Source organism: Schistocerca cancellata, chromosome 6, assembly GCF_023864275.1.
Source record: "Schistocerca cancellata isolate TAMUIC-IGC-003103 chromosome 6, iqSchCanc2.1, whole genome shotgun sequence".
NCBI lineage: Eukaryota > Metazoa > Arthropoda > Insecta > Orthoptera > Acrididae > Schistocerca > Schistocerca cancellata.
The window spans coordinates 598,278,666-598,287,642 of NC_064631.1; the positions used below are offsets into that span (position 1 = coordinate 598,278,666).

The 8,977-nt window shown below is 43.3% G+C and overlaps 1 pseudogene; it reads right to left on the bottom strand.

Moving 5' to 3' along the window:
* Nucleotides 1-7,485: 7,485 nt before the first annotated feature.
* LOC126089717 (5S ribosomal RNA) lies at nt 7,486-7,603 on the bottom strand (annotated as a pseudogene).
* Between the last annotated feature and the right edge of the window lie 1,374 nt (nt 7,604-8,977).

Genomic DNA, 8,977 nt, shown 5'->3' on the forward strand with positions numbered 1-8,977 from the left:
TCGCTCTATTTGAGAGTGGAACAGGAGGGGAAATGACAAGTTGTGGTAGAGGTTACTCTCCGCCATGCACCTTAATGTGGCTTGCGGAGTATCTACGTAGATGTAGATGTAAGTTTCTTTAAAAGTTACTGTGATATTTTGAAATTAACTAGTTCTAATACACACATGTACTAAAGTACTCTACAAAACTGGAATAGATTGCAATGAAAAATAGAGATCGCTATGAGTCCATGTATTGTGCATGTTAGGCTATACACTGTTACACATGAAATGTAGTTAACATAGTGAATTACTCTTTAGAACAATGGGGCAAGTTAAAAATTAGTGGCAGACCGGACTTCGAACCCAAGTGTCCCATTTACCATGGAGATGCCCTGACCACTACGCCATCTGGACACAATGGCCACCACAACCACAAGGACTACCAAAGCACAACTTCTGTCAGACCCGAATTCTCAATTTGTACCATACACTACTGACGTAGTGCTCCTTGCCCATTATGCTCATTACTCACTGCATTTAACCAATTCCTCTAAGAGTTCAAGTTTGGTGTGCCTCTGCACTTAACGGATGATTGGCCGTCACTGCTCGAACTGTTATGGGAACCAGCGAGTAGAGATGGGCAAAACTGTTCTTTTCAGAGATCGTATCAGAACTGTTCACTCCCTGAAATGAACTAGCTCTTTTTCATGACTCACCACTCATTCACAATAGAAAATAAATGGAAGGCACATTGCCCTTTAAACTTGGTTTATTCCAGTACTATACCTGATTTTGATCTTATTTGATCCTATTTTGAAGTAACACAGATAATGAGTAAGAATTTTGTATTGTTTATTGAAATTTCCACGATATGACAAAGTTTTTGATTATTGATTTATTTTGCACTATCGTGGTTTTTTGGGTGATCGGAAAATGTTGTAACTTGAGATTTACATTAACAATATATTTGGCTATAATGTATTAAAATATCATTAACCTCGTACAAATACATCGCAAGCCATATATTTTTAAAGTGAACGTTTCCTTCCGAAGACGCCTAAAATCGCAAAATCCGTACCAGAATAAGGAAAAAAATATATAAATTTGACTGTAAGACTAAAGTGCTGCATATAGCCTTACGCAGAATAAAACAAGGAAAATATTGGTGTATCACATTTTGTGATACGTTTATCAGTTCGCTCGTAATTAAAGAGTAAATTCGAGTGTCCATAATAAAAATCCTATAGTAAGAGGAGTTGTCAGGAACCTAATCTGATCAGTTTAAACAAATAAAAATAAAATAAAAACAAATGATGTATACATAATATAATAATGTAATATACATAGCGGTATTACTACGTAGAACAATATCCAGTAGAAACGAACTCTGATGCAGGCGCTGAGTCAAGCAGGTCGAGCCACGAGCTGTATTACTGCGTGAGCTAAGACCGCAGAGACCAGAGTGACATCTGAGTTGCTTTGCTCAATGCTCTGGCTAGAGTCGAGAACGGTGGGGTGAGCATTGAGCGAGCGAGTTCTGAGGGTGGGGGGAGCGATGAACGGCCACCAGTCACCCGCTCCGAGACAAATCGTCCGTTCTCTTGGCGAGCAGGTTGTTGCAAGTAGTTCTTATGTTCTCCACTAGGAGGCTCTCTGTCCTGTTGCTCGCATCAACTGCCCAGAGGGCAGGACGTGCGACTGAAACGATCGCCGACAGAGTGCAATGCTAAGTTAAGCTGCGCCAGACACTGCACGAGGCAGAGGACGCACAGAGACAGCACGGCATATGTGAAACACAAAATCCAATGGGGCACTGCACAATGCAGGCAGCCAAGGTAGAAGCAGGGCAGAGGCCGGCGCCGGCTGTGTGGTGTGGCATGCACTGTGCTCTGACCAGCAGAGGCGCCGCTGATATGGTCCATCTCTCTCTCTCTCTCTCTCTTTCTCTCTCTCTCTCTCTGCCATAGGAAACGTTTGGAGCTACCGTTCTTTTTTTCTGAATCACTGATTGTTCACTCCTTTGAAAGATTCAACTTTATGAATCAGTTCAGGAGCGGATCCCCCATCTCTACCACCGAGGTGCAGCGAGTAATGAGGCTAATGGGGAGGGTCACTATGTCAGTAATGTGCAGAAAAAGTTGATAATTTGAGTCTAGACGTAGTAGGATGGTGCGTCAGGTTGCTGTCACCATTGTCCCGGATCATGTAGTGGTCAGCATACCTACCTAGCAAAGTGGAAGACATGGGTCTAAATCACGGTTCAGCACAAATTTTCGACTTGCCCCTTTGACGTAAATCAGTGCCCATTGGCAGTTAATGTCTTTAATTCCTTTGTCTTGATTCATAATGTCTGCAGGATCAAAATGGCGTCTGTTCTTTTGGACATGTCAAAAGATAAAGACGGAATGAAATACCCATAACATACTCCGTGTCTCATATATCTACATCTAAATCTACGTCTATGTGATTACTCTGCTATTCACAATTAGGTGCCTGGCAGAGGGTTCAATGAACCACCTTCAAGCTGTCGCACTACCGTTCCACTCTCGAACGGCGCGCGGGAAAAACGAGCACTTAAATTTTTCTGTTCGAGCCCTGATTTATCTTATTTTATCGTGATGATCATTTCTCCCTATGTAGGTGGGTGCCAACAGAATGTTTTCGCAATCGGAGGAGAAAACTTGTGGTTGAAATTTCATGAGAAGATCCCGTCGCAAGGAAAAGCGTCTTTGTTTTAATGATTGCTACTCCAATGGTTTGAGGGATCAAGACGAGATTTCGGCAAATGACAGCATACATTTATCAGGTTCACAACTTTGCTTTCACCAGGCCCATAAAACGATGGTTAAGTCCTATAGTGAGACAGCTATTAGTAAAAGAACGTGCTTAGAATGGTATCAGCGCTTCAAGAACGGTGATTATGACGTCGAAGATCGGCGTGGCAGCGAAAGACGGAGGGTTTACGAAGCTACTGCAACCGACGGAAACAGTCACATTAAATCGTTATCAAAAGCAGCAGAGGCGTTTGAGCCGAGCACAGGAAGACAAACGGCCACAGTACAGTGATACTCACGACAAAGTGATTTTGCAGGGTAAGAATGCTCGACCTCATGTCGCAAAACACGTCGAAACATACTTGGAAACGTTCAAATGGGAAGTCCTACCAACCCGCCATATTCCCCAGGCATTGCTCGTCGGACTATCTGCTTTTTCGATCAGTGGTACACGGCCTGGCCGACCAGCACTTCGGTCGTATGGACGAGTGCAAAATGAGATTGATGCACGCCGAGAAACGCCGAGTTCTTCTGCCGCGGGATTCGCAAGCTGCCCGAAACATGCGAGAAAGTAGTGGCCAACGATGGCCAGTACTTTGAATCGTAAGTTTTTCATAATACAGCCTCGAACTTCGAGAAAAAACAGTGGAAGCCAAGTTGTAGAACTAATAATATGCTAAACTACCTTATTTGCTGCGTTATGCAACTAAGTTCAAAATGGTTCAAATGGCTCTGAGCTCTATGGGACTTAACATCTGAGGTCATCAGTCCCCTAGAACTTAGAACTACTTAAACCTAACTAACGTAAGGACATCACAAACATCCATGCCCGAGGCAGTATTCGAACCTGCGACCGTAGCGGTCGCGCGGTTTCAGACTGAAGCGCCTAGAACCGCTCGGCCACACCGGCCGGCATGCAAGTAAGTACACATTTTTTTCAATGGAATTATGTAATTTTTAAGGACTATCAATAGTTGGTGAAACGAGAATTGCTGTTGGTTGTAGAACAACATAAGTGAATAGATTACATGTTTATTTTTATAACAACAAAATTTTGCAGCACCTAGTATACCATCTTTTATGTCCTATCCGTATAAAGAGTGAAGGATTGTATTGTTTTTACCTCAAATATATTTGAGTTCGTCAAAGTATTGATAATCTGTTTACACCTCGATGTGTAGTTGACAGGATTCTGCAAACAATTGTTTTCTTACATCCAGATCATTGAAATATAGGAATAATAACCCCTGGTAGATTTGAGTCCTGCTTATTCATTATTGAAAATACACTGGGAAATAGGACTCCGCCGAATTTTAACAGAAGTAGCGATTTATTTTCCCCTGAATTAGTACTTCTATTTTTCTTCAGAACGAGTTTACTGTCAAGATTCTTGATGGCGTGATACAAAGCAAAGCATAAATTATTAAATAATTGAGAGACTGACGAATGAAGCTATGAGACGAGAGAGCATTAAATTTTTTCACCGAATAGTTTCTTTAAAAACTGTCTGAAAAGACTGCAGAGCAAATGATGGGTGCCTGGCGTTCTCCTTTGCTTCGCGGATTAATCAGTGTTGTCTGAGAGACCTCTCCTAGCAGGCTGTGATGTCAGACGTCAAACAGGCCTTGTGACAAGACAACACAGACATCACTCAGAGAATCATACGAGAAGCGTTCAGTAAGTAATGGGACTCATTTTTTTCTGAAGCAGGTTGGTTTTATTCAGGGTAACAATTTACCATACCGTTCCCCACTGTTTCGGCTACAAAACCCTGTTTCTCAACATAATCTTCGTTGAATGCGACGGCCTTACGCCGTTTCACTGGGAGAGCCCGTATGCCCGCATTGTACCACTCTAACGGTCGGTGTCGAAGCCAACATCTCGCTGCATCAGTAACATCTCCATCATCCACGTACTACTTCCTGCGGAGTGCGTCCACCATTGGGTCAAACAGATGGAAGTCTGAAGGTGCGAGATCCGGACTGTAGGGTGGATGAGGAAGAACAGTCCAATGAAGCTTTGCGAGCTCATCTCGTGTGCGCAGACTTGTGTGAGGCCTTCCGTTGTCTTGGTGAAGGAGAAGCTCGTTGGCATTTTGGTGGTGACGAACACACTGCAGGAGTCACAGCTGTGTGCGGCTGGTCGACATGCCGGAAATCGGACAGGTTTGCGTGAACTTGTTGCTGTGATGACACACGGCTCGCCCAACTGCCCACCGTGCTTTTGTTCACTGCCAGATCTCTGTGGACAATCTCCAGGCGCCTATGAATATCTGCGATGCTCTGGTTTTCCGCCAAAAGAAAGTCAGTGACAGCTCTCTAGTTTGAACGCATCTCCATTACAGATGCCATTTCGATGGCTATATATAGCGCCGCAACCTTTTGGAATTTCATGAAACTATAGGGGGTGAAGAGGGAATATTCCACGATGCCCGACAAGAATTTCTGCATTTTTTTCAGCCGGAATTTGGCGAGAAAAATTGGTTGCAGTACTTATTGAACGCCCATCGGATAGCACAGGGGCTATCACGGAAATCACGCGAAACTCCCTGCAGGGAAGCCGGCTAGCAGGCTGACAGAGACTGCTTGAGCGCTGCTGCTAGAGCCAGCAAGTAATCTAACAGCGAGTCATACTCCATGCGAGCTAGGCTTAAGGATAATACGAGAAGCCTTCTGTTGAAGAGCACACGAAATACCGCGATACAGAGGAATTTCAGGACATGGCGATCCACTTACCATTTCCAAGGCAAGTGGCTGCAGACACACCCGACCAGTTAATCACCCTCGGCGTTACGTCATCGTGGGGCAACAATGCGGCAATCGGCTGTGCGTTCCATCAGACAGCAAAACAGCTCGACGCCAGGGTGCTACAAATAGGCAGACTCGATGGGCTACCATCAGCAAAGCTCAACGGCCCTGTACACCAGATCGGGCAGTCTTTGCTAGGTGATCGGTGCCCACGTTCCCTGGGGCCCGAGGTTCAACGCGCCAGGCTGCTCGTTAAATGCAGTCGATGCGGCGAGCCGTTGTTAGGTCGCCACTAGTTGTTCTGTCCGTGCCATCCCTGCCTACTGGGACGCTTTGTCAGTCGTGGAACGACGGCAGACTGTGTCTGCTCCAGCCTCATGTAACAATAAAAAGGTTTTTTTCAATTCGTCTATGTTGCCTGGCCACCCTCGCTTTCGATACAGGAGACATTCTCCCAAATGTTTCGAAATGGAACTCTCTGTGCCACACCATCAGCTCGCCTTATAGTTGGCTGAAAATTCTATGATCGTTGGAACTCAAACAACCCACTGTACCTTAAGAGTTAGAGAATGAAAAGAATAAACAAAAAGGAAACTACACTACAGGTTACAGTTGACTAAACCAAAGTAGGTGAGAAACTGCTGTAGTTTACGAACTAACATATCTGTGGATCATCCTGCAGACATTTATTTAAGGATCTAGGGATATTCACAGTAGCTTCTCAGTATATATACTCTCTTATGAAATTTGTTATTAACAACCAAACCCAATTCAAAAGTAATAGCAGTGTGCATAACTACAATACTAGGAGAAAGGATGATCTTCACTATTCAAGATTAAATCTAACTTTGGCACAGAAAGGGGTGAATTATACTGGCACTAAAGTCTTTGGTCAATTAGCAAATAGTATCAAAAGTCTGACAGATAACCAACAAGTATTTAAGAAGAAATTAAAAGAATTTCTGAATGACAACTCCTTCTACTCCATAGAGGAATTTTTCGATATAAATTTAAAAAAATATTAAAAAATAAAAAAATAAAAATAAAAAACACAAAAAAATGAAAAAGTTGTTATATTAACTTAAGTATGTTGTTAAATTAACTTAATTATGTCATGTATTGGAAAATTTGACTCGTTCCACATCATTACGAAATATCGTATTCATGACCCATGGAACTGGTATTAATCTAATCTAATCTAATCTGGCATGCTAAGTGCACGTACCCTTACTTCTACTTGTAACAACTTTTTCCCGTAACTGCGTAAATATTTAACGCGTGAATTTCCCTTTCAACTCTATTCACGTGAAGCGTTAGGATCTCACTCACGAAATCCTTCAAAGTTTTAAACACGATTCAGTGGCATCTACTCATTTTATTATTGCTTTCCGACATGCGAATAATATGAAATCTTGTAATAATGTTACAAGGACCCTGTTGTGCAGACCATTGGTACAACCGGTACATAATAGTCACTAGTGTTTCCTTGGCATCCTCAAGTCTTTCGCTCCTAGACCGATGGGAAATTTGATCAAGTTATTAGTCAACGAACTGAGGATCATCAACGAAGATTTGTGTATTATCTACTCGTGAAGTAAATGAAAACGTACGCAGAAAAGACCAAGTCTTTTGGATATCCGGGGGAAATATTCAATCCGAAGGAAAATAAACTTAGATAACGGCCCTACTGAACAGGTGTCTCACTTCGAATAATATGACTGTGACCTAAAGTGGTCTTCATATCGAGCACCACGCAGTATCTGTAACACTACTTGAAAAAGGAGAAGCACTCCGTATTCAAGCCACAAGTGGCCCATCGGGACCATCAGACCGCCGTGTCATCCTCAGCTGAGGATAGGAGGGGCGTGTGGTCAGCACACCACTCTCCCGGTCGTTATGATGGTTTCCTTTGACCGGAGCCACTATTATTCAGTCGAGTAGCTCCTCAATTGGCATCACGAGGCTGAGTGCGCACCGAAAAATGGCAACAGCGCATGGCGACTCGGATGGTCACCCATCCAAGTGCTGGCCACCCCCGACAGCGCTTAACTTCGGTGATCTGACGGGAACCGGTGTATACACTGTGGCAAGGCCGTTTCCAGAAAAATGAGAAAATAAATAAAAAGTAAATTTTATAAACTCATGGCTGTGTCGGTTAATCTGTAAGGCTTACAAGTGCTGAACATCTTAATATGATTCTGTTGTTGTTGTGGTCTTCAGTCCGAAAACTGGTTTGATGCAGCTCTCTATGCTACTCCATCCTGTGTGCGTGCCTCTTCATCTCCGAATACCTACTGCAACCTACATCCTTCTGAATTTCCTTACTGTATTCATCCCCTGGTCTCCCTCAGCCATTTTTACGCCCCACACTTCCCCCTCCCCCCAATACTAAATTGGTGATCCCCTGATGTCTCAGAATTTGTCGTATCAATCGATCCCTTCTTTTAATGAAGTTCTGCCACGAATTTCTTGTTCCCCAATTCCATTCGGTACCTCCTCATTAGTTATATGATCTACCCATTTAACCTTCAGCACTCTTCTGTAGCACCACATTTCAAAAACTTCTGTTCCCTCCTTGTCAAAATGTTTATCGTCCCGGTTTCACTTCAATACATGGCTACACTCCAGACAACTGTCTTCAGAAAAGGCTTCATAACACTTATTCTGTGTTAAGAAGTTTCTCTTCCTCAGAAAAGCATTTCTTTCCGTTGCCAATCTACATTTTATATCCTCTCCAGTCATCCTCTGTTATTTTGCTGCTCAGATAGCAGAACACATCAACTAATTTAAGTCCCTCGTTTCATGACCTAATTCCCTCAGCATCACATGATTTAATTCATATAGAGGGATCAAAAATATGATTCTTGACATTCGCGAAAGGATGAATGAGACAGCATAAATTTAAAAATGACGATATTTCCAGAGAAATGAATATTTTTAAATATAGAATCAACGAAAATGAACTTAGATCGCTCTTACACTTGAACAGAATGCAAAAAGGAAGAATAGCAAAATAATTTTATCACATAGACATAACAGTGAAAGGAACATTTGGAGACCAAAGAAACCTTGGAAATGAGGTATCACTTATCGATACCGTCCCACGAGCACCAAAGTTGGCAGCGGGACTGCAGGATGCCGTCAGACGCCGATAGGTGTCGAATGGGATCCGGCGGACCCAATGGAGCACCCGCCGAGCCACGCCTAAGGCAGCTGTGGACAACGAGCGCCCACTGTCGCTGCAATACAGGAGTGCCACGCAGCCCACTCGCACTTGGATCCTCTTCGCTACGCGACGCAACGCAGACGCCGCCTAGTCACGGCTCTGACACCATCACGCATGCTTCGGTTCGAGAGCCTCATCGTTGTGCAGTTGTATCAGCTAGACTCTGTTTCTTGCTGCATTACTTGTAGTGAGTCTTCTTACGCTTGGAGAAATACAAGTTAAATAAACGCTTCTGTTTACTGTGGCAA